Here is a 27,709-nt window from a genome sequence, read left to right on the forward strand (position 1 = left end):
CTTAAGAGCAATCCTTCTAAAATTCTTAGAACTTCATTCCCTGACTTTCCCAAGTACAGTAAAAAAATTTACTTTTGTCAAAAAGTGTGACCTCAATAAAAATGAAAGTTAGTATGAATGAGCAAAAAGATATGTGAGGAATTTTCCAAGTTGTTTAGAGTCATAAATCTAGAAAAGCAATGTAAAATAAGCCTGCTCTTATTAAATAGCTTCAGTTCAGTTCAGTCACTCAGTCATGTCCCACTCTGCGACCCCATGGACTGCAGCACGCCAGACCTCCCTGTCTATCACCAACTTCCGGAGTTGACTCAAACTCATGTCCACTGGCTCGGTGATACCATTCAACCATCTCATCCTCTGTCATACCCTTCTCTTCCTGCCTTCAATTTTTCCCAGCATCAGGGTCTTTTCAAATGAGTCAGTTCTCATCAGCTGGCTAAAGTATTGGAGTTTCAGCTTCAGCATCAGTCCTTCCAATGAACACACAGGACTGATTTCCTTTAGGATGGACTGGTTGGATCTCCTTGCAGTCCAAGGGACTCTCAAGAGTCTTCTCCAACACCAAGTTCAACACCACAATTCAATAATAAACAGATTATAGTGATAAATAAACATAAAATATTCATTTGGAAATTTAAGTTACAATGTAGGTTAAAAATGGTTCATTCTGATGGGATACCTTGAGAAAGCAGATAATTTCTGACTACTTTGTATTGTGAGGACCCAGTGTCAAGTATTAATAATTTTAAATGAAATATATTAATGATTCTTATTTATTTTTGTTTTGTGTGTTTATTGAGGTAACATTGATTTATAACATTATGTAAGTTGGATATGTACATTATGTTTCTGCTTCTATATACAATATAGCATGCTCACTGTAGAAAATTTAATTTCTATCTGTAATCATACAATTGACCCTCCTTACCCATCCCCTACCTGTTCACTGTCTCCCAGCCCCTTCCTTTCTGGTAACAACTACTCTGTTCTCTGTAATGATCTTTTATTTTGATTGCCTTGATCATGTTTGCCTTCAGAATCTTCTTTTCCTCACTCATCCAATAATACATCATTCAAAATTTATTTAAGACTTACCATATGCAAAACAATGGGCTGAGTGAAGCTTTGGTTGTTTCAAAATGAATAAGATATGGTTCTTGTTCTCAAGAATTGTGCATCCCATGTGTTACTGGGAAATTAATTTTATTATTAATGCAAGCAACACATTTTTTAAAAGACAGGCTAGATTTAAAAGGGCAAATAATGAATCCTAATGCACAGTGGGAATTATTTGGGGATTATTCATAAATTCACGTTATGGCTTTTATTAGCCAGCGATACTGAGTGTTTATACCAATGGGAGTGATGCTCTATTACAACCCATATTCAAAGGACCTTTTATTAAAGCTCTTCAAATACAATACAAGTAAGTAATATGAGATTCTAAGAAAAAAAAGTCTCTTTTTTGCCACAACTGCAAATTTAATGTTGTAGAAAATAGTTATGCAAACACATGAAAAGAACAAAGGTGAGCATTGCTTACTTAGTTCTTCTTATTCCTGTACAGGCAACTTCTTTATTAAGCTAACCAGAGAATTAAATCATTTCCCCAAAGACCTAGAAAGGCATGTAGATTTTCAATGCTTGTAATGTAGGTTTGAATGCTATAAACCCCTAAGGAATCCATATGCAAATAGCTAGGTAAGTAAAGAGATTTGCAGTGGAGTGGGAGTCTCAACTCCGCTGGAGATGGATTGCACAGCACTATGCTTCTCGCAAAATGCTTCTAAAAAGGTGATGTCTTAAGGTGCAGCATCTCCAGCATTAGCCACAAGTAGGACTCCCCACCTCAAGCCATGAAAACAAAAAATGTCTCCAGACGTTGCCCAATAACCCCTTGGGAAAAATTATCCCAACGTGAGAATCACTGATCACATCCTAACCTCCACAACCTCAATAAACATCCACCCCATATCAACAAAAATCCTTCCAACCACCAACAGTATCTTGTTCTCAATCAAATCTCAACTGCTGCTGCTGCTGTTGCTGTAAGTCGCTTCAGTCATGTCTGACTCTGTGCGATCCCATAGACCGCAGCCCACCAGGCTCCGCTGTCCCTGGGATTCTCCAGGCAAGAACACTGGGGTGGGTTGCCATTTCCTTCTCCAATGCATGAAAGTGAAAAGTGAAAGTGAAGTTGCTCAGTCGTGACGGGCTCCTAGCGACCCCATGGACTGCAGCCTACCAGGCTCCTCCATCCATGGGATTTGCCAGGCAAGAGTACTGGAGTGGGGTGCCATTGCCTTCTCTGAAATCTCAACTGAGACACTTAAAATTCTAGCCACCACTGTTAAAGTGAAACTCACTTCTAACCATCTGTATATGTTTTTATTTTCCTTTCATTTGCTTTCATCTGTCCTTGTATCTAAATTGTGTCTAACAGAATAATGAATAAATATGAAATAAGTTAGAAAATTAGGTGAAAGGAAAAAATAAGGTTAAAACATAAGTTTTTATTGGGAGTCACAGAAGGAAATGGCAAACTACTCAAGTATTCTTACCTAGAAAATCCCGTGGACAGAGGAGCCTGGTGGGCTGCTGTCCATAGGGTTGCACACGGTCAGACATGACTGAAGTGACTTAGCAGCAGCAGCAGATAGGTCTTAAGCTACGAATGAATAAATCTTTTTTCCCTTCAGTCTTGTTTTTCTTGAATCTGTGGCTCTTTCCATTTTCCCAGGCCTTACTTGGACTTTGGCTTGGACACCAGGAGCTTACTCTCCACATTTCTACAGCCTGTCCTTTGTACACTGTACACACAAACCTGAATTCATATGAGAAATCTCTTTTCTTAAATTCAGGCCCATGAGTGCTATAGGAGTGAATTATACCACTCTGCAGATAGATGGTTTTCTAATCTGAGTTAACCCCTCAGTAGCATTCACTAATCCTCTCACTCTGACTGTGGTCAGCCACCATTTCAAAAGTTTGTCACCCAACTTAAGCTGTACAGTCCCTGCCCTTCACTCTCAGTGAACCTCACATTTTGACAAGAAAATTGAGGTCATTGTAAAGAAGCTCCTTGTGTATCCTTGTGATTCCCTCCAGCACCAAACAGCAACATCTATCACCATTCTTTCTTTCCTCCAGTCTTAAGGGATCAAGAGTCCTTCCTGCTATTCAAGGCAAAGCCTGGATTTGATTTTATTCCCTATCACTGATGCTAAAGCTTTTACATTTAATTTCCTTTATATCCTTTACCTTCAATATTTTCTTCTTTGCCGACCCTTTTTCTTTAACCTATACATGCTCTTCAAACTTCTATCCAAAAAAGTAAGTCAACAAACAAAAGCAAACTGACCTCTACCTTCACTTGACTTCACCACTGCTACCATCCAATTTCTCTGCTCCCCAGCTCATTCAGTCTCTCCACAGCAGCGGTCTACATTCATTATCTCCAGCGTTCAAGATTCAGTCCCTGCTCAGCACAGTGCGATCTGATATCCAACCCCATTTAACAGAGCACGCTCTCTCTAAAGGCTCAGATGACCCGCTGCCCTTATCTTGACTGGCTCTCTCAGGGGCATTTGACACTTTTAACTTCATTTTTCTTCTTTCATTTCCTGGGCTGTTGTGACACCCCTCCCTCTTGGTCTACCTTATCCCTTGGAGACCTTTTCACAAACTCCCCTTTGATGGGCTCTTCTTTCTGTATTCATTCCCAAAGTCAGAACCATAACTCAAATACCAATAGGCAGCCAGAAGTAATATAAATGAGTGAAATCAACTTATTGAAAACAATAAATATTGTAGAAACCAAGCAACATGCCTACAACAGGTCTTGGTATTTTACTCCTGCTCAGAGGATAGTTCTCCCTAGAGACTCACTCTCAGCTTCCTGCTCCTCCACCCTCCTGGCCATCCGTGATCAAGCAAAGCCACACATAAGAGTTTATTACGTGTGACTCCAACTCTGCTCTTTGATTTAACTACAGAATTGCATATCACACACACACACACACACACATGTTTACAGGATAGCAATGCCTGGTAAGGACAGACACAAAGACAAATCATCAGAGCAATGGAAATACAAAGTTCAAAACCAGACACTATATACATGAAATCATAAAATGCCACAAAGAAATAATCATCTGTCGATGGGGGAGGCCTTTCAATGGAAGTTTATTAGCAACCCCAGGTATACAGTTAGTGTCTGATAAAGAAGGAATTTTGAATGGGGAGAAGCAGGAGGGACAGTGGCTTACTTAGTAGAAGGTACCAGAACAATTCTTTACTTGAGGAAAAATAAAGTGTGACCTATACATCATATGGGCTTCCCTGGTGGCTCATAGGCAAAGAATCTGCCTGCAATGCAGGGGACCTGGGTTCGATCCCTGGGTTGGGAAGGTCCCCTGGAGGAAGGCATGGCAACTCACTCCAGTACTCTTGCCTAGAGCATTTCATGGACAGAGGAGCCTGGTGGGCTACAGTCCATGGAGTCACACAGAGTCGAATAGGACGTGACTAAGCAGCTGCAGCATACATCATACCATATTAAACTGCAGATAAAGATTTAACATTTTAAATTACTTTAAATATTTTAAAATTATTATTGAACATTCAGTAAGCTCGATAACTCACAGATATTTATGTGTCTTTGGTTTAGGGAAGCACTTATGCAATGCAGGAAAGCAAAGAAAAATGAAAATCATTTATTCATTTTATATTTACAAACTAAAATCCACTCTTCTTGGTGTATAGTTACAGGAGATTTCACAGTTGCATAGAGTCACATAATCTTCCCCATAATCAGGATACAGGATGGTGTCATCAACCCCTAAAATTCCCTTGAGCTGCACTTTGTTGGCTCTTCCCCATCCCAATCTCTGGCAACTGATCTGTTTTAGTTCACTATAGTTTTGCTTTTCCAGAATGTCATATCAAGGAAAACATACAGAATGTAGCCTTTTGTACCCAACCTCTTTCCCTTAATTATAATGCATTTGAGATAGATTTATGCTTTTGTATATTTCTATAGTTTGTTCCTTATTATTGCTAAGTAATACTCCATTGTATGGATGTATCATAGTTTGTTTATCTTAAAGGACATTTGGGTTGTTTAGATTTTATTGTTTCAAATAAAGCTACTATAATCATTTGTTTAGAATTTTTTGTGAGAACCTAAGTTTTCATTTACTGTGGGTAAAGGCTTAGGTGGAATTACGTGTCATGTGTTAAGTATGTTTATAACTTTCTAAAACACTGCAAAAATGTATCCCCAAATGGCTGATGAGTGCGTGATAAGTAGCTTCAGTCACGTCCGACATTTTGCAACCCAGTGGATAGTAGCCCTCCAGGCTTCTCTGTCCATGGCATTCTCCAGGAAAGAATGCTGGAGTTGGTTACCATGTCCTCCTCCAGGGGATCTTCCTGACCCAGAGGTCAAACCCGCATCTCTTACGGCTCCTACATTGGCAGGTGGGTTCTTTACCACTAGTGCCACCTAGAAGCTGTAAATGGTTGGTATCATCTTGCATTTCCGTCAGCAATGTAAGAGCATTCATACTGCTTCACACACTCAGCACCATTTTATATTATCAATTTTTATTTAATTTATTTTTATTTTAGCCATTCTAATTGTCATTGTGGTTTTTATTAATTTGCATACCCTTAAAAAATAATAACATTGATCATTTTTACTTGGGCTTAGATACTTTTGTGCAGTGTTTATTCAAATATTTTGTCCAATTTTTTAAAAAAAGACAATTATTTAGAAGTTTTAGGTTCATAGTAAAACTGAGAGGAAAGTACAGAATTTTCCATATATTTCCCACCTCTATACATGCATGGAAAAGGAAATGGCAACCCACTCCATTGATCTTGCCTGGAGAATCCCAGGGGCGGCGGAGCCTGGTGGGCTGCCGTCTATGGGGTCGCACAGAGTTGGACACGACTGGAGCGACTTAGCAGCGGCAGCATACATGCATAGTTTCCCCCATTACCAACATCCTTTAACAGAGTGGTACCTTTGTTCTAACTTATAAATCCGTATTAACATATCAAAATCACTCAAAGTCCATAGTTTACATTAAGTTTCATTCCTGGTGCAGTACATTGTATGAGTTTGGATAAATATATAATGACATGTATCCATTATTGTACTATTATACAAAGTATTTTCACTATACCCCAAATCTTTTGTACTCTACCTATTTTCCTCCCCACCCTCAGTCCCTGGCAACCACTAATCTTTTTATTGTCTCCATAGTTTTTACCTTTACCAGAATGCTATATAGTTGGAATCGTATAGTCCATAGCCTTCCCAGATTGACTTCTTTCACTTAGTAATATACCCTTAAGTTTCCTCCACGTCTTTTTGTGGCTTAAAAAGCCACATTTATTTTTAGCACTAAAAAATATTTCATTGTCTGGATGTATCACACTTTACCCATTCACCTACTGTTGGACATCTTGGTTGCTTCTAAATTTTGGTAATTATGAATAAAACATCTAGGAACATTCAATAGCAGATTTTTTGCAAAGTTTCCAAACCTTTTGGATAAATACCAAAAAGTGTATTTGTTAAGTCATGTGGTAAGAGTATGTTTAGTTTTGTGAGAAACCACCAAACTTCCAGACTCTTTCAAGGTATCTGTACCATTCTGCATTCCCAGCAGCAATAAAGAATTCCTATTGCTCCACACCTCATTCAGCGTTTGGTGTTGCCAGTGTTTTGGATTTTGGGCCATTCATGGTATCTCATTTTTAAGATTTACATTCCCCTGATGACATATTATGTGGAGCATCTGTTCATGTGCTTATTTGCCATCTGTATATCTTTGGTGAGGTGTCTGTTCAGGTCTTTGATTCATTTTTTAATCTTTTTTTCTTATTGTTGAGTTTTAAGAATTATTTGTATTTTTTTTGCCTATTTTTTAATGAGTTGTTTTCTGTTGTTTGGTTTTGAGAGTTCTTCATAAATGTTCTGTTTAAAAAGCCTTTGGGAGATGTGAAATTTGCATATATTTTCCCTTTTTGTTGTCTTTGTTTTCTTGACTTTGTTTTCAAAGAATAAGAGTTTTTAACTTTGATGAAGTCATGTGTATTAATTTTTTTCTTTTCTGAATTACAATTCTGGTGTTGTATCTAAGAGCTCTTTGCCTATCCCAAGGTCACAAAGATTTTCACCTGTTTTTCTTTATAATGTCATGTTTTGCATTTAGATATATGATCAATTTTAAGTGAAATTTTATATAGGGTAAGAGATTGAGGCTCAATATTTTGCATACAGACATCCAGATGTTTTATTTTTTAAACAGACTCTCTCTTTTCCATTAAATTCCCTCTGCACCTTCATCAAAATCAGTCACATTTGTGTGGGTCTATTTTTGGCCTCTCATTTCTGTCCCACTGATGTATGCATTTGTAATTTTTCCCATTATCACAATCTTGATTCCTATACTCCGTGGCAAGTCTTGAAATCAGATAGTGTGTGTCCCTTCTTTTTCAAAATTTCTTTGCATTGTGCATTTTAAAATCAGTTTGTCAAAATCTACAAAAAATCCTACAGAAATTTTGATTGGAAGCTCATTGATATGCATTTTTTTAAATGCTTCAAAGTAAATTTAAATTAAAAAACACTTGAAAACATATTCACCAAATATATAAGATAAAATAGTCAATATTATTAAAATAAACTCTTCGTATGAGGTGGCCAAAGTATTGGAGTTTCAGCTTTAGCATCATTCCCTCCAAAGAAATCCCAGGGTTGATCTCTTTCAGAATGGACTGGTTGGATCTCCTTGCAGTCCAAGGGACTCTCAAGAGTCTTCTCCAACACCACAGTTCAACAGCATCAATTCTTCAGCACTCAGCCTTCTTCACAGTCCAACTCTCACATCCATACATGACCACTGGAAAAACCATAGCCTTGACTAGACGGACCTTGGTAGGCAAAATAATGTCTCTGCTTTTGAATATGCTGTCTAGGTTGGTCATAACTTTTCTTCCAAGGAGTAAGCATCTTATAATTTCATGTCTTGGTGATGGACAGGGAGGTCTGGCGTGCTGTGATTCATGGGGTCGCAAAGAGTCGGACACAACTGAGCGACTGAACTGAACTGAACTGAACTGAAGAAAATATAAACCTCATTAAGATAACTTCTAAGGCCTTCTGGGGCTTCCCAGGTGGCTCAGTGGTAAAGAATCTGCCTGCCAGTGCAGAAGACACAGGTTCAATCCCTGGGTCTGGAAGATTCCCAGAAGAAGGAAGTGACAACCCACTCCAATATTTTGCCTGGAAAATCCCATGGACAGAAGAGCCTGTTGGGTTACAGTCCATAGGGTTACAAAGAGTTGGACACAAATGGGCAGACTCAACCTGCAGCAAGGCCTTCTGAGAACTTTTTGTAAAAATTGTTCTAGTCACCTCTAAATTTTAAAAATACATATTAAAATAATTTAAGTAACCAGAAACCTTTGGTGTGTAATAATGGTCATATAAGTATATAAAATTTTTCAAGATAGTATAGCATATGGACAGAGAGCACCAATTTAAAGGTCAGCCTGAACTTTGAGTTCATTCTTATCTCTGAGGATTTAAGCAAACTGTTTAAATTTTTTAATGTTCAGGTATTCTATCAATTAAGTAGATATAAAGTCTGACACATTGTAAATATAGATGTGATTATTGGTGAAGGTGTGGAGAATTGGACCGTGTCATACTGTAGGGATGGACAAGTAAATTGGTTCAACTTTTCTAGAAGGTAATTTGTCATTATGTGTCAGATAATTGTATTCTTTGCGTCTTCTTAGGAATTCCAGATATTTAAAAACCTTAATGAAATAATTAATTATGAACACAAAACTATGTATGCAAAAATGTTTATTAAGATGATGTTTAAAATAATGAAAATAAGAAACATCTGCAAGTCTGATAATAATGAAGTAAATAAATTAATTATTTAATATTCATTTAAAGCAATATCCTGAGATGGTTAAAATAAAGACGTTTCCACAGCATTTTTTATTATTGGAGAATTATCTGCGATATACCAATAAGTCAAAAGTAAGCTATAAAGCAGTTTTTGCAGTATGATGCCATTGATGCTTTTAAATGATGTATATGCATGGAAGAAAGGATGACTAAATACATGCATATGTGTATGGGTGTATGCACATACGCACACATATAGAAAGTTGCGTTTTTGGTGTTTTTCAGTAGTCTCCAAATTTTCTGAAAATACATCTTATTATTACCAAAAATTGGGTAATTTGAAAATAGAATATGGAGGTGTAAGAAATCATAAACTACATAAAAAGATAAACAGTCAACTACTTAAAACATTATTTCATAGATGACAGTGAAAGGTTAGCTTAATTATTCAGCCATATTATTTAAAGAAATTCACAAATTAATATGAACATCAATAAGATGCCAATAGAAAAATGGGCTAAAGAGTGGAAGAACAACATGCATAAAAATGAATATAAATAGCTGATAAACATATAAAAAATTTCATCTTTAACAATACTCAAAGAAGTGAAAATTAAGTGTTGTAATTTTATGTCTATCAAACTAGCACAGATTTTTTTATTACCTATCTGTTTCACTGACATATGCTGTCAATGGAAATATGTTAGTAGCAAAATATGTTAAAGGTCCGTATGCTTATGCTTTCTTATGTTAAACAAACAATAAATTTCCAGATAAAAGCAAATATGTCATAGCATTATATATAAATATTCGAATCATTGAAAATAATAAACATGTTCTGTAATAGAATTGTTTGAAAAATTGTGGTACATCCAGAAGATAAAATATTGTTCATCTACTGAAATTTCTTTTACAAAAATTTTAATGACGTGAAAAATACTCATAATATGTTAGATGAGAAAAATAGATGTGAAAAAGTGGAGATAATATAAATATATTAAAAAAGCATTAAAGTAGATCAATGACAGAGAAATTAAAATATTTTAAATTATTTTATAATAATGTAAATACTATAAATAGTATTTGAAATGCAGATTTTTTTCAAAGGTAGAATGGCAGATGGTTTAGTTTTTTTCATTTCTAAATGTTCATAGTTTTTTCTATTGAGATATAGTTGTGCAATATTATGTAAGATTTGTGTACAATGTAATGATTCACAAATCTTAATGGTATTTTCCAATATTAATTTTTATAAAATGTTGGCTATGTTCCCTGTACAAATACCATTGTGGCTTATTTATCTATGCATAATATTAATACATCTATTAATCCCCATCCCCTGTATTTCCTTTTCCTCCTTCCCTCTCCCCACAGGTAACCACTAGTTTGTTCTCTATATCTGAGTTTGCTTCTTTTTTGTTATATTTACTAGTTTACTTGTTATATTTACTAGTGATATCATACAGTATTAGTCTTTCTCTCATTTATTTCACCTAGAGTAATGGCCTCCAAGTTCATCTATGTTGTTGTGAATGACAAAATTTCATTCTTTTTTTGACTGACACAGTATTCCATTGTATATATCACATCTTCTTTTTCCGTTCATCCAGCAGCAGCAGCAGCAGTTGATATCATGTTAACCTTCAGTTCAGTCAATTCAGTCACTCACTTGTGTCCGACTCTGTGCAGCCCCACGGACTGCAGCACACCCGGCTTCCCTGTCCATCACCAACTCCCTGAGATTGCTCAAACTCATGTCCATCGAATCGGCGATGCCATCCAACCATCTCATCCTCTGTTGTCACCTTCTCCTGCTTTCTATCTTTCCCAGCATCAGGATCTTCTCAAATGAATCAGTTCTTCATATCAGGTGGCCAAAGTATTGGAGTTTCAGCTTCAACATCAGTCCTTCCAATGAACACCCAGACTGATTTCCTTCAGGATCAACTGGTTTGATCTCCTTGCAATCCAAGGAACTCTCAATAATATGTAAATCTTAATTTTTAAAATTTGCATATCTCCTTTCTGTCTCAAACCTTTTCCTGCTGCTGTATTTACCATCTCATTTAAGAATAGCCAGTCATGAAAATCAGGAAGCTTCTCACTCATCGGTGTTTCCAGAAAATTACAACCAAATGTGACTGAGTCTTTCTTCATGCTCTTCTCATCCCCTCCTGAGAGCTGCGCTGTGACTACCACCACTTTATTCTGCTGCTTTTCATCTCTCAGCTGGATACGGTGATAGCCTAATTGGTGAGTTTCCCTGACTTCGTTTGTGTCCCTTCAAATCCACTCTCGACACGGCTCCCCGGAGCCTCAGTCTAAAACAGATGTCTTCCTTCACCCCCCTACATTTCTTCAGCAGTGTCTCTTACATTGATGAGATCCAAGTCGCTTGTCTCAAGTACCTGCCTTTTGCATTCTTCTTCAGCATCTTCACTCATCATGCTCAACCTTGATTCTACGTTTCATCATCCTGAACTCTATACTCACCCCTTTGGTTCTATAACTTGTGCCTTGATATAGACGCTTGTTCTGATTATAATACTCTTCTGATCATCCTCCTCTCTTTTTTTTATTATTTCGCTAACTCCTCTTTATACTGAAAGTCTTAGATCTAGTGATTCCTCAAGCAGAAAAGTTTTTTTTTTTCAGAGCTTTTTCCATATCCTAGCTCCTTATGTTTACTGTCTATCAGATAATTAACTGCTTTTTTCAGATTATCTTTTTACTGTGTTATCCTCCTCTCAAGACCAGTGAGCTCCAAAGTATAATGAATATAACCTAGGAATGAGCAACAAGGTCTTTTGAGAAACAAAAATATTACTGTCTCCATTTATATTTGTTCTTCATTTCTAATTTCTGTCTTTAAGTACTCATATAATTGAGATAATATCTTTGTACAATAATACATTATATTATGTATAAATGCATTATAAATACATTATTTTATGGATAAATGCATATATATATGTATTTATATATAAATACATATATATATGCATAAGAGTAGAGTTCATGCAGAAACTTTTTTCCTGCTGGTGGGAATCTATGGTTTGCCATGCTTGAAGACCATTGTTCTGAAGCTTTGCAAGGACAGGGAATATCCCTTTTTATCCATAGCATATGGCAAAATTTGGGGCATAGATACTCTGTTGATCTTAACTGAAAGTAAAATTTTAGCAAACTCTTACCCACATTTATGAAGGTAGTTGTGAAGTGATTAAAAATTTAGATTAAGGTGGAAAATTCTTTTTTGTTTACTAAACTTGACAAGTATGAAAGTTAGAGGAAATCTGAGACAGAAAAATAGAAAGCAATATAGGAAAAAATTATACTTAAGTAACGTTAAGCGTCGCAAGTGGTTTTAAATCATGAGAAATACAAAGTTTCAATAGGTGCATGCTTGTTGTTTCCCAGATACAGTAAAAATGCAACATTGTCTTAGACTAGATCTACAAGAATTTATGAAAGAGAGTATCCCTTTTCAAAGGAAGTTAAATTTTAAGGATAGAGTGTTTTGTTGTTCTTGAATCACTTACTTGTGTCCAGTTCTTTCCTGATCCGCTGGACTATAGCCTGCCAGGCTCCTCTGTCCATGGAATTTCCCAGGCAAGAATACTGGAGTGAGTTGCTATTTTCTCCTCCAGAGGATCTTCCTGACCCAAGGATCAAACCTGTATTGACAGGCAAATTTTTGACCACCGAGCCACCAGGGAAGCCCCACTAGAGCGTGTTCGTACGCTGCAATTCTGTAAGCTCAGAACCTGAAAGTCCTTTAAAAAGTCCCTTTTCAAGGAGTTACCCAGTTTATATATGCATTGGAATATCTGTCAATTAGTTTTAATACTGATAGAAGGACCAGAAGTCTAAACCTGAGAGAAAAATTCCATTCAAATGTTTGATTACTTTATAGTGAATGACTTTCCTGATTTTAATAAAATCATAGTTCTAGTTGTTTCTAACTCCAGACATAGAATGTAAGGAAAATCTAAGGAAAGTCATCATTATGATTTGTATAAGAACAAATGGGTACACAAATGAATGAATAAAATTTACAAGCTGTGTTTTGGTTTTGGTTTCAGGATGAATTTAAAGTATATATTTAAATATAATGACAGATGTTAAAAAGGAATTTTTCTCTTCTAATTAGTTTAAAAAAAACTTTATGAATATGATGAATAAAGAGGCCCTCTTGGACTTTTTTTTTTCTTACAAAATATTATGTTTTAAAAATCATAATTATATTATGCTTCATGTTTTCCTGCCCCTTCTTCATTTTAATTAGAGTTTATCCAATTTAGTTTCTTTCTTTTTTATTTTTTTTTAGGTTTTAAACACCAAGTCAAACATAAGCATCTAAAAGTTCGTGTTACTCTTGGACAATTCTGTCCTACTCTAAGACACACATTCCTGAAACAATAATATTTTTATCTCACTAATGATTACCTTTAAGAATCAAAAGAAATGAATCTATGATTTGCAGTATTTCTCTCCTGGCCTCATATATTAAGAAAAAATAAAAAACTAACAGATGGAACTTATTTCAGAACACCTAAAAAAATCCCTTAGTTTCAAAGTTTTTTATTCTCTGAAATAATTTTTCAAACCAGGATAATCTGGTACATTTTGAAGATAAAACATTTAGGGATTGTCTTCAACATAGGTTTGATTTCCAGTTGTCAACAGCATGTAACTAATTTCTTTTACATCCAGCAGAGATGGTAAATATAAATGGAAAGTGTTGGCAAAATAGATACAATTTTATCTCTAGGTATTCTACTTTTCAGATTTCCAAAAAAAGAAAAATAACAGCTTAAATAACAATCAAAAACACAAAAGTACAATTATAATAACAAAAGTATTTCCAAACTCTCCTTTTAATGAGCATCACCCTCATGTGAGACTGACTGGGAAACTCATTCTGCTTTGAAATCCACTTTTTGATGCATCCTGTACCTGTAACAATGGACTCCCTTATTTAGCCACCGCGACTTGACATTCCTGTAAGGTTAAAGGGCATAACAAGGTGCTAACAGAGGCCAAGCTGCCTCATGCTCACATTGTGTGCTCCGCTGAAACTTCCAGAAGTTTATTGATGCAGTGGAACTAGAAAAATGAAAACAGAACCAATTTTCTCCCTGGCCTTCACCCTTTTCCACAGACCACAAGATAACCACCATTATCAAAAGGAAACTAAAATTTTCCTCTTCTGCTTTTTATAAAGCTAGAATAACGGGATTTCTTTTTCTTCCCAAGGACGTTTCATTAAATCAAATATAAATCTTGGCAGAATATTGCTTATGTTCAGAACAAGTAGTGTTTCCATTTCTTTCCCTCTATTACTGATATATGAATATATAAAAATGAACATACTTAAATTTGAAAGCTTTGCACCTAGTTGATAAAAACTTTTACTTGTATTTATGAATGGGCAAAATATGACTATGTTTTGTATTGTTTTCAATGTATCTGTTATGTATGAAGAAAGAAAATATGATAAAGATAATGTGTGTGGTGAAATGATCTTATCACAGATTGTATTGCTCTCTTTAGTAAAGAAAGATCTATGCTTTAAAATTTAAGAATTAAAACAAATATATTCCATTAAGACAAAGGCTGAAAACTGGAAGCCTGAAAACCCAAGATATATGTTTTTAGCTATTATAGTTGGCTTTTAAAAAAATTAATTTGCTGAGTATCCACTACTTCCGATTTCCTTATTCTATGCATAAGACATTAACATGTTTTGTTATCTATATGGCCCTGAAGTCATCTGGATCTGTAATCTCAGCTTCAAAAAAATTTTTATTGCATGATTTTAAAAACATTAGCAAGTATGTAAAACAGACTCTCTTATTTACTATCAATAGACATGTCAATTCTTTACAATGTTTTTTTAGGGTATTTGCCAATATTTACTAACACAATAATTCCTTTGAATCTTCCATCTCACTGAAGTTATTCTGCAGAAACACTCATATAAGGGCATAAAAAGATGTTCACTGATAAATTGATGAAGAGTGAAAAATAGGAAACCTTCCAAATAACTGTCAATAATGTATTGGATTAGTAAATTATAGTAAATATATATAATGAAATATTACATAGCTTTTTAATAAAAGAATAAGGTGATTCTAATGTACTTACTATAGAAATATATTAAGTAAATATTAAGTGAAAAAAAAGTGGCAAAATATTTCCATGTTTCTTTGAATAATTTTCTCATATTATTAAATGATAATGCATGAGCATTGTGCTAATGTATACCAAACTGGTAATGGTAACTGTCTTTTATGGGGTGGAATTATGATGGATTTCATGTATTTTAAACCCATATTCCTATAATATTTAAGTTGTTAGAGCAAGCATACACAACTCATAATAAAAAGCTAAACTATGGACATCCAAAACACTGACATTTTCTATAAAAAAATTAGTTAAGAAACCATTTTCATACATTTATATTCAGAGTGTGTGCTCAGTTGCTCAGTCATGTCTGACTTTTGGGACTCCATGGACTGCAGCCTGCCAGGCTTCTCGGTCAGTGGAATTTTCCAGGCAAGAATACAGGAACAGGTTGCCATTTCCTACTCCAGGGAATCTTCCTGACCCAGGGATTGAACTCACATCTGTTGCAGCGCGTGCGTTGGCAGGCAGATTCTTTTCACTGAGACACCTGGGAAGCCCATGTATATACCTTAGGTATAATTTAAGAATAGAGATATATTATATGGACCAGATTATAAACATTCATTGAATTATGTTTACCACATTTTTTGCTACTTTTTTTTTGTTTGCTTATGTAAATGAATACAATGCATTGTTAGAGATATAGCTTAAAAGTATTAGACTCTAACATATTCTTAGGAAGAAGAAAAACATTTAAATATTTTACATACTTTTCATAGACTAAAGAAGAAAAACTTATTTGGAGCTTCATAAATACTTTTATGTTGTGGACCAGGTCTATTCTTGATGTGTTAGGTATTTCTTCGAGTCACATTTTAAAATTCTGTAAAACCTGTTTGGGAAGGAAAATAAAGCATATTCCTCCTGATGTTAAGATGAAAAATTTGTCATCTCAGCCTTAATCATGAACTAGGCGGTGGGTTATAAAATAAACTTGGCAAAATTTAGATGCCCTCCCCGTATAGACCCATTTGGTCTACAAATGGACAGATGATATACAAGATGACCTTCTTGTCATCAAGGATGGGATCAAGAATGAGGCAAGTTTTCATAAGGGAGAAAGAATTTGTGTGCTAGCCTTGGAAAATTTTATGTCTGACCTGATCACAATGACAGGTTTATGAGAGAGAATTAAAACCTGGCTGGCCTAGAGAGGAACTTGAAAATAGAGAGAGGATCATAGTCTGGAAAATGAGATCATGGCTTGGACTATTGTGTCATTATCAATAGCAAACATACTGAGAACTCACTAGATGAAAGGCGTTGAATTAAGTGTGGTGAGGCTGATGTTATAAAACTCACAGGAGAAGCTGACAGAATGATATACATTTATAAAGTTGATTTAATGGTATATTTAGTCATTCTTGACATCACCAGAATTGATAACATTCGAAAGTTTCTATTTCCTATGAAATTACGACTCTTCTCCTCAAAAAAAATACACACAGTTTTGCATGTAAAATCAAAAGTTCACTCAGCCATAGGTTCCTGATTTCCCTTTAAAAGGATTTTCTTAGGTTAAACACAAAAGATGGAAAAGATAGCTTAGTTTTTAACTCCAGGTTAAAAATGCACATGTGTGCAGCAGCAGTATGCTCCCAAAATTCACTTTAATTAAATATGGCAGCACAACCTTTCTGCACATTTGTCAGCTTAAGGTGTCAAATATTCTGGTTGCTTCTTGAACAGTAACCAGAACAATAGCCAAAACAGTAGTATTATTGTTGATACTGCTTTTTAACATCAGTCCAAGACATGCAGACTCAAAGTTTTATGATGTAGATTCATTTGACCTCAAATTACTCTTGCTTATCTCTTTATTATTGATCATGATTAAACAGATTTCTTCAAAGTGAATTTAGGAATTATTTTTACTTATTCCTTAAGAATCAATTGACTAAGTTTTCTGCAATGTCTCCATAAATTTCAGCTGAACATGATTTTACTTCATTCCCCCATTAATAACATGTCAATATCTAATGACCACATGAAAACTATACTTAACTGTTTAAACTATTGGTTCTGTCAGAAGTGAAATAGATAATTGTCTTTAAAACTGTATTATTCTGCATGTTTATGACCACACCTTTACAAAATTTCCCATAGAATTTCTAGAGTGCGTGATGTTGAACATGTCAGACCCTTCAATTCAACAGCCAATGGAAATGTGTATAAGATTGTGCTCTGCTTGCAATATGGGAGACACAAGAGATGCGGGTTCGAACCCTGGATCAGGAAGATCCCTGAAGAAGGAAACTACAACCCACTCCAGTATTCTTACCTAAAAACATCCCATGGACAGAAGAGCTTGGCAGACTACAGTCTGAAGGGTCACAAAGAGTCTAACGTGACTGAATGACTAAGCACTCTGCCACAGAGACATTGGCCTAGACGCATTCTGATAGAATCTACTCATTCTCCCAAAAGTGATACTTCATCATGATCCACTACATCTAATTCTTTCTCGTTTGTCAGTCACAGGAAACATTTAATGTTATGTGACAGGAGAACAAGATTTTAAATTGTTTTCAATTAAATAGATGAATAAATAATATGCATTAATAATAGTCAATATGTATTAAGATCTGTGAAAAGACCATATGTTGCAGTGGCTATAGCCATTGTTTCCATATTGTATTGGGTGCATGGTAGTCTCCAAACAGAAATTGAAAATGTGGTCTATAAAACAAACAATCAAGCAGGAAATTCTGCCTTTCCTTTCCTCTATGTCAGTGGATTCGCCCAAAGAACAATCCCCAGCAGTCCTGATTTCTATTTTTCACATCCCTTTATTGTCTCTGCTGCCCAGAAAGTGAAATTAAAAGTCATTCAGTTGTGTCCGACTCTTTGTGACCCTATGGACTATACAGTCCATGGAATTCTCCAGGCCAGAATACTGGAGTGGGTAGCCTTTCCCTTCTCCAGGGTTCTTCCCAACCCAGAGATTGAATCCAGGTCTCCCGCATTCCGGGCAGATTCTTTACCAGCTGAACCACAGAATAGAAGATGAATCAATGTCTTCAAATGTCAGGAGAGAAGGATAGTGGATAGCAAACTCTACTGTTACTGACATATTCAGTGCCATCCTGTTTTTTTCATGCTTATGGCAAAGGGACACACAAGGGGGAAGGAGGCAACTTACTGAATGCCAGTGGATTTACAGGTCCTGACCTTGTGAATGCTGAACTTTCAGGATTTGTTTCCACACAGTAAAGATATTCAGAGCCTGAACAACAAGGGGACCCAAAAGCCCTTTACACCAGAAACCTAACCTTATTTTTTCTGAATAACAGTATCACTAAATCCTAGACATAATGAATGATATTTATATGCAATTTCATATCAATGTTATATAAGGGGTAGTTGAGCTTTTGTCATCAATTAATATCTTTTGTCAGTATTATAAGTGTACATGGGAGAAAAAAATTATTATTTTTACACTCATTAGTTATGAATTATTAGCAGTTTTCAGAATGTAATGCCACCTCTCAAAGAGCTCGTAAATTTTTTCATATTTCATTTATGGTACCTCAAAGAAATATGTTACTCACTCTAAACTTCCTTTTCTGTGTCCGCTTAATGTTTCCTTACTTCTTTCTCTTGCTTTTCCTTTTCTCCATCCTCCCCTTTCTGTTTTCTTCTCTTCTTATTGATCTTAGAGTTTCCTTCCTTCACCTTAATTAAATTTATGACCTAGAACTGCTGCTTGCCTTCCATTTTTCTTTCTGATCTGTTCAGTTCAGGAAACATTTATTATCTACCTTGTGCACAGGCACTGAGAATCCTAAGTGAAGAAGAAATAGCTTCTGCCTTAAGGAAACTGTGGAGTTTATACCTTTGGCTTCTGAGGAGAGTAAGGAAAACAAAACCAGAATGTTTATGCATAAAGGAGGAGGACAAATCCAGGTTTTATCTTTAGCATTATTAGCAAGCTCTGCTTCTGCAGGATTCCTCAGCAGTTCAGTAGTGACTACAAGCCTTTAAAGGGGTGAAATCTTTCATTCTGCAATGAATGTCTATAAACACAAATACCCCTAAGAGAAATCTAGTTAATTAAGCTCTCCCTATTTGAGATTCCCATGGTGCATTGGTTAATTTCTTTCATTATTGTTATTTTTATTATTATATACTATCCTGCCTCTAACTATGCTGTTTCCCCCAAAACAGCAGGAGAAAAGTGGGGCAAGCCATTTTAAGGCTTGAGATTCTAGTTTCCTGCAGCACCTTCATCCCTCTCCCTAGTAATCTTGCTTCTTTGAAGAGTGCCTTACCTGTCTCTACTTTCTCCTATCTCCATAAAGTAGTTAGCTCTGTGTTTTACACCACTTACCCACTGCCTGCACTTCCATTCCATCTCTTCCTCCATAACTCGGGATGATGGAGATGTGTCTAGTCTTCCAGTGTTTTCATATGGTCTTAAAGGGCCATTTCATGGGACTGTTTTTGAAATGAGTCATTGACATTTTCAGTGACATCCTTCTTAGTATTTTGCCTTGACATTTCTCCCATTTTTTCATCATTGTCTCCAGGAATAGAAATAGTCTCTTGCTTTACTTGATTTGTTCCCCTACCTTTCATTAAAGAATAATGAAATGGCTTCTCTTTCATTGGATCTTGACATATTTTCTGGAATGTGACAATAACATTTGTGAATACTATTTTAGGGACATACACCTCGTTTTTGAAGGATTTAGCATCTGTTGCCACTGCTAGGTATCTGCCCTAGCCAATTCTCAAATAGCAAAAATTGTTATGTATAAATTTCTATCACTTCTTATGTCAAAATAACCCAAACTATATTTTGAATTTTCCCACATTTGGTGAAGAAATATTCTGAATGATGGATTTTTGGAAAGTATGAACTATCATGGGACATCAGGTTTGGAAGGTGACGTGATGTTTAAGCAACCAGACAGGCTTAAACTTTGAATCTTGCCCTTTAGCTTGAAAATTCATGCACTCTGTGCATGCAACTCCGTGGTATATTTATGTTTATTTTAATTCAATAGGATGTTTTGACTACTTGCAGCATTTTCTCTAAGTTTCTTCAGTAAAACCAACAGATCAGTATGCACTGTTTTTATTCTGTGGTTTCATGTTAGGTCTAGCATGTCTCCCTGATAGAGAAACAAGAACAGACAATAATTTGTTTTTTTCCTTCACCCTGCCCAACTAAGACACTGAATTTTTATGGTTAATCAATTTGATTTTCTTCCTTATCATGTACACTTCTAATTTTCCCCTCACTCCTATGTGACATTTCACCTGACATGATACAAAAGCCTCACCAATTTGTCCAATATTTGGTTATTTTCCCCAAATTTATGTGCATTTTTTAACATTTTTACATAGATCTTTTTAGGTGTCTAAAGACTCCAAGAGGACAAAAGTTTTGTTTCTTAGTCTAACTTATAGTGTGACTTGTACAGAAAATGTATAACAAGATATTTAATAACTGCATTTTAATGATAATTTTAGATTTTCTTTTTCCATAGCTTTCTTTGTATAACTTTTTTACTTGAATGAATGTGGATTTATATTTGCAATCCAAATGGTTACCTATTGGAGATGTGGTTAACAATAAGAAAGAAATCAGAAATAACAGTGTTGATTATTGATATAGAAATGGCATAAATTTAAAAAACATGCTTGGGGTTTTTTGTTTGTTTTCACGTGAGGCTGATTCTTAGTTAAGGGTGTCTGTTAATGACTATTCTGCAGCAAATTGTAAGGAGATTTCTTGACTTAAAGCTAGAGGTACTTGGAATCAGAATAAATCCATAGGTGATGCCTAATCCTTAAACTGGAGAGATCTCCAGAGTTGCTGGTAATTTGCCAATAAACCCAAAGGATGAAATGCCAGAAGTAATTGACCTGTAGTCCATCCTCAATAAAACAACATGAAATTACAATACTCTCCAACCCAAACCTCTGACCTATTACTATTCCTGGAGAGCAGAGTGCGTTGTCTCACTGAGGCAAGGTGTTGGCAGGCAACCAGTTCTCTCTCTCTTTTTGCTCTAAAATGCATTGAATAGGCTGTTGAACTTGTTTATATTATTTGCTTCAGTGGCTTGCCTTGGCAAATTACTCCCTGTCTTTATTGTTAAATTCAGTGTACTGGTGGTGTTTTAATTTTAGTTGGTAGCCCAATGTTTAACATTTCCACTAGTGTAAATAATATTGGATAAATTAATATTTTTTTCTGAGAAAGAAGCTTATAAAATGTATCTCATCCTCTATTTGGAATTCTTTTACTCAATACCTGGAAAGTCTTTATTTTTGCTTTTAAAATTTTGTTAATTCTTTGGAAAACTTAATTAATACCTATGAACTTGTCCTTTGCTCTACAGCTAGACAAGGCATTCTCAGTCTGTATCTCCTTCCAGTGCTTAACTGTGAAGTCAGCTTCTCCTCATCATTCTCTGCTCACTAAGCCCTGGAGACACGTGTGGACTTTCCCCTTCCATTCCACAAGAAGGAGTTGATCTTCCTAGTTTTATTGCGCTAGTTCTTTGTTTTCCACAGGAATGCCTGTTAGCTTGTCCCTACAGGATTCTGGCTGAATTCTGAAGTACCTACTTAGTCTAAATCTCTAAAGCCTGGACTCTGGATTCTGGTAAATTAGCAGGAGAACTTAGCTGCCTGGCCTGCCTGCCTGGAAAGGACAATCCATTTCTGTGGCTGATAGTGTGGTAGTCATTCTGTATTTATCTTTAACACAGTTGCTAGATAATTTGTATAATTTATGCATCTAGAAATAACATCACAGGAACATTTTGCATATATTTTAAAAAATCCAATATTTCTATATGGCAAGATATTCTCTGAAAACCATGCCTTTCCAAAGAAAATGCTGCATTATAACACCTTGTATTGCTCTGATGTCTTGAATTTGATGTCTGTATTTTATATTCCATCAATTGGTCTTTTTTACTTGATCTTTTTAACTGATCCATCTGAACGATCAGTTCATGTTCAGAGTCCAAATTTTGACTCAATCCCTTTCTAGAACTTCTGTACCTGATTCGGTTCTGTTCAGCTCAGTTGCTCAGTCGTGTCCGACTCTCTGCGACCCCATGAATCACAGCACGCCAGGCCTCCCTGTCCATCACCAACTCCTGGAGTTCACTCAGACTTGCGTCCATCGAGTCAGTGATGCCATCCAGCCATCTCATCCTCTGTCATCCCTTTCTCCTCCTGCCCCCAATCCCTCCCAGCATCAAAGTCTTTTCCAATGAGACAACTCTTCGCATGAGGTGGCCAAAGTACTGGAGTTTCAGCTTTAACATCATTCCTTCCAAAGAAATCCCAGGGCTGATCTCCTTTAGAATGGATTGGTTGGATCTCCTTGCAGTCCAAGGGACTCTCAAGAGTCTTCTCCAACACCACAGTTCAAAAGCGTCAATTCTTCAGTGCTCAGCCTTCTTCACAGTCCAACTCTCACATCCATACATGACCACAGGAAAAACCATAGCCTTGACTAGACGGACCTTAGTCGGCAAAGTAATGTCTCTGCTTTTGAATATACTATTTAGATTGGTCATAACTTTTCTTCCAAGGAGTAAGCGTCTTTTAATTTCATGGCTGCAGTCACCATCTGCAGTGATTCTGGAGCCCCCCAAAATAAAGTCTGACACTGTTTCCACTGTTTCCCCATCTATTTGCCATGAAGTGATGGGACCGGATGCCATGAAGTGATGGGACTGGATACCATGATCTTCGTTTTCTGAATGTTGAGATTTAGGCCAACTTTTTCACTCTCCACTTTCACTTTCTTCAAGAGGCTTTTTAGTTCCTCTTCACTTTCTGCCATAAGGGTGGTGTCATCTGCATATCTGAGGTGATTGATATTTCTCCCAGCAATCTTGATTCCAGCTTGTGTTTCTTCCAGTCCAGCGTTTCTCATGATGTACTCTGCATATAAGTTAAATAAGCAGGGTAACAATATACAGCCTTGATGTACTCCTTTTTCTATTTGGAACCAGTCTGTTGTTCCATGTCCAGTTCTAACTGTTGCTTCCTGACCTGCATACAGGTTTCTCAAGAGGCAGATCAGGTGGTCTGTTATTCCCATCTCTTGAAGAATTTTCCACAGTTCATTGTGATCCACACAGTCAAAGGCTTTGGCACAGTCAATAAAGCAGAAATTAATGTTTTTCTGGAACTCTCTTGCTTTTTCCATGATCCAGTGGATGTTGGCAATTTGATCTCTGGTTCCTCTGCCTTTTCTAAAACCAGCTTGAACATCTGGAAGTTCACGGTTCACGTATTGCTGAAGCCTGGCTTGGAGAATTTTGAGCCTTACTTTACTAGCATGTGAGATGAGTGCAACTGTGTGGTAGTTTGAGCATTCTTTGGCATTGCCTTTCTTTGGAATTGGAATGAAAACTGACCTTTTCCAGTCCTGTGACCACTGCTGAGTTTTCCAAATTTGCTGGCATATTGAGTTCAGCACTTTCACAGCATCATCTTTCAGGATTTGAAACAGCTCAACTGGAATTCCATCACCTCCACTAATTTTGTTCATAGCGATGCTTTCCAAGGCCCACTTGACTTCACATTCCAGGATGTCTGGCTCTAGATAAGTGATCACACCAGTATGATTATCTGGGTGGTGAAGATCTTTTTTGTACAGTTCTTCTGTGTATTCTTGCCACCTCTTCTTAATATCTTCTGCTTCTGTTAGGTCCATACCATTTCTGTCCTTTATCGAGCCCATCTTTGCATGAAATGTTCCCTTGGTATCTCTAATTTTCTTGAAGAGATCTCTAGTCTTTCCCATTCTGTTCTTTTCCTCTATTTCCTTGCACTGATCGCTGAAGAAGGCTTTCTTATCTCTTCTTGCTATTCTTTGGAACTCTGCATTCAGATGCTTATATCTTTCCTTTTCTCCTTTGCTTTTTGCCTCTCTTCCAAATGGATATTTTAGACAGTGACAAAGGTTATCAGTTCTTTTACGTATTGTGTAACCTACATGTTGGAGATTAGAGATGTTCATAAAGGAAAAGTCCTTTTGTCTTATTCTCAATGTGATGACTTTTCACATAACTTCTAGAATGCAGGCTCTCAGTGACTCATGAGCACTAATAGAGGTTGTCCTATAGGACGCTGACTATCCTAAGGTCCCTCTCCTCTGTGTTTAGCTACTTTAAAATGGCTTGAAATTGCAGGTTTGACTACCAGGTAATGGATGGCACCTCCTATCAAAGTGTTCTGAGCATTTTATAGTACAAATTCTCCACGCACATCTAGAGCATTGCAGGGTACCCAGCCCAGGGGACACATTCTGTGGGATAGGAAGGTGAATTAGATCATCTATGCCTATAAAAGCAGTCAAATCTAGGTGCAATGCCTGCTGAACACTAATGATATCCCTGAAGATCTCATACCTTTAGCAACTCTTACTCTATGTGGGGCACAACCCAAGCAATTTTCTCCATTCCTTCCATTGTGCACTTGATGAGGTCACAACTCCCCAGTTACCCCAGCTTTAAGGGTCTTAACTCACACTGGCCAGCATAGTGAGGAAGAGAGTCAATTATTTCCCTCTACAGATTTTATATTTCTAAAAACATTTATATAGTATCCTGAAAGCAAGGTTACATAATAGAGAGATGGCAGAATTGGCTTCTTACCAGTGAGGAACCTGAGACTGTGTTCTATGGTCTAGTGATTTGTCCAAAATCTTGGCCAAGTCTAGAACTTGGAAATCTGTTCACCACTTCGATGTCCTCGCTGGTAGTTTCCAAATATAGTTATTGCAGCCATGGAGCCGTGATTAGAATTTTCAGAGATATTTTCCAAATTGCCTATTCCTTTCCATAACTTTTTATAATCTCATCCTAGCACTCCTGACACTCTACTCCTTCCTCTTAAAAATTAGTTTCCCGAATGCAGAATATCACCGATGGGACTGTTCTGGGAAAGTGAATTGTGTGGAGAAAGTAAAAGTGTTAACTACCAAACCTTTTAAAATTAGATAAAGCTTTCCGGGGAAAAAATAAAAGGCCCATACACACAAATATTTGTATATACTTTCCTAGGACTCGTGAATCTCTTAAAACTCACTATTATCATTTGGTGTTGATCCTGTCAATATTAGTGAATGTATGTATACGTAAATATATATATGTGTAAGATATATGTTGTGAAATATATATAGTGAAATGCATGTAAGTATATACATGTTTACTTAAAAGACTCAAGCATTTCATCATGTGTGTGTGTGTGTGTACACCAAGTGGCTTCAGTTGCGTCCAACTCTTTGCAATCCAGTAGATCATAGTCCACCAGGCTCCTCTATCCATGGGATTCTCTAGGCAAGAATACTAGAGTGGGTTGCCATTTCCTTCTCCAGGAGATCTTCCCAACCCAGGGACTGAACCTGCAACTCTTACATTTCCTGCATTGGCAGGTGGGTTCTTTACCACTGGTGCCACCTGGGAAGCCCTCAAGCATTTCATTATGTAATATTAACTTTCTGATGGTTCAGAGGGTGAAGAATCTGACTGCAGTGCAGGAGACCCAGATTTTATCCCTGGGTCAGGAAGATCCCCTGGAGCAGGGCATGGCAACTCACTCCAGTATTCTTCCCTGGGAAATCCCATGGACAGAGGAGACTGGCGGACTACAATCATGGGGTCGTAAAGAGTCGGATACCACTGAGTGACTTTCACTTCACTTCAGCTGTCAATATATTATGAATCTCTTCTCATATCAGCAGATATACATGGCCTCACAATTTTAATGACTGAATAATATTATACTATGGGTATATCAAATTATATGGTAAATCCTCTTTTCTAAACAATGAGATTGCTTATATTTTCCCATTATTCATAGTGATCCTTAGAGTTAAATGCTTAAATACATTTATGATAGTTCTTCTTTCTGCAGAAATTCTTAGAAATGAATTTTTTAAGACTTTTGATTAGAAATGACAACTCAGTGGACATTTATCATGCATATTCTAATTTCAACTGATCATAGTATTCTCTTTTAGTAGTAAAGTTTATGTTGGTGTAGATATGATTATTTAGGAATATTCATAATCTTCAAGATTTCTGGGGACAAGTCTTAACGGAGTATCCAGAAGTAAATCTGAATAATATGCTCTGAATTTATCAAGAATCTGTGCTTTTGTAAGCAGCAGTAAATTCTCATACTCCTCTGAAACAAATCAAGCAATCAGTTAGCTCTTACTAGTAGTTGAAATATGTTATATGACTGTGTCCTCTCTTGAACATGCTGAGGAGGACAGTTATCTGGCTTCCTGGATTGGCTGAAACATCAACTGACTCATGTTTAATTTGAGGTTTGGAGATTTTCTACATTTACTAGACCAAGTTGTTTCAATCATCTTCCCTAACTATCCCCAGCATCTCCCTGGACCACAGAGCTATAGCTGCCCTTGTCTCTAAGGTCTTCCTGGATTCTTATATTTGTTATTTTTTCTACTATTGGAATTTTTATCTAATTGGTCTGCTTTTTTAAAAATAGAAGAAAATATCTGTAGCAAAAAGCTTGCAACTTAAAAGTACATTTAGTAGTAAAGATAGAAATTAGTTGAAATGTTTAAGTAAGCTCCTGTGAACATTTAAATTATATTTTAATCAGAATTTGAAACTGGATATGTAACTATTACCATATCTCCATTATCATTTAGTTATAGCTTTAAAAGGTTAAATATGTTATTTTCTATCTATATTTTAAAGCTGATTTCCTAAAGGGAGAAGGGAAGATTTCTCAGTCATCAAACTCAATTATTTTCTTCTTATTCAGGATTGTGTTGATATTCTAATGAATGCAGAAGTTAATTAAAATAGTAGGAGTTAACTTATTTTAAAGCTGCAATAAAATAAATGGTTTTAAATAATTCATTCAATAAGTACTGATGAAGTTTCTATTTTATGTGCAAGACATTATGTTAGGGCCTTGAACACATCAACAAAGAAAAGAGATGAGGATACCTTTCTCATAAGGATTTACTTCCTAGAAAAAGAAGTTAGACAATGAGCAATTAATGTAATAATATGTTCTGTGTACCTGTTATATATGTATATCCTATATGCTCTTTATATAGAATAATATAGATTCTGCATATGTAAACTATTCAGAATATCATATAGTAGGTTAAAAAGAGATGAGGGAAAAGAAAAATAAAACTGGGAAAGTGAGATCTGAAGTGCAGAGGGGATGGGGGCAGATTATAGTATTAATTAAGGCAGACAGTTTACTGAGAGAAGGAAAGAACTGAAAGATGTGGAGAAGTGAAGGGGGTGGTCAAGGGTTAGCAGGGGCCATTGGCCAGAATGGAGGCCTTCAGCAGGGAGTGGCTCCACTTCAGAGGCATCAGTGAGGCCATGGATGGCTACGATAATTAAGAAGAATGACTAAGAAAAAGAGTTGGACAGAGCAATAGCAGTGGAAATGCAAGAAGTGGTCTAATTTTGCATGTGTGTAGGCATTTCTAATGGGACCTATTGACAGGCTGTGAACTGCTGGAAAAAGGACCAACACAACAGAACAACTGGGATCAAAATACGATGAGTAGAGATGGAGATGGCCACATATTGC

General features: G+C 36.2%; 1 protein-coding gene across 1 annotated transcript in view; it reads left to right on the forward strand.

Moving 5' to 3' along the window:
- CSRNP3 (cysteine and serine rich nuclear protein 3) overlaps nucleotides 1–27,709 on the forward strand; it is a 209,181-nt gene that overhangs the window by 37,744 nt on the left and 143,728 nt on the right. The window lies entirely within an intron of this gene.

This window comes from Capra hircus, chromosome 2 (assembly GCF_001704415.2).
Source record: "Capra hircus breed San Clemente chromosome 2, ASM170441v1, whole genome shotgun sequence".
NCBI lineage: Eukaryota > Metazoa > Chordata > Mammalia > Artiodactyla > Bovidae > Capra > Capra hircus.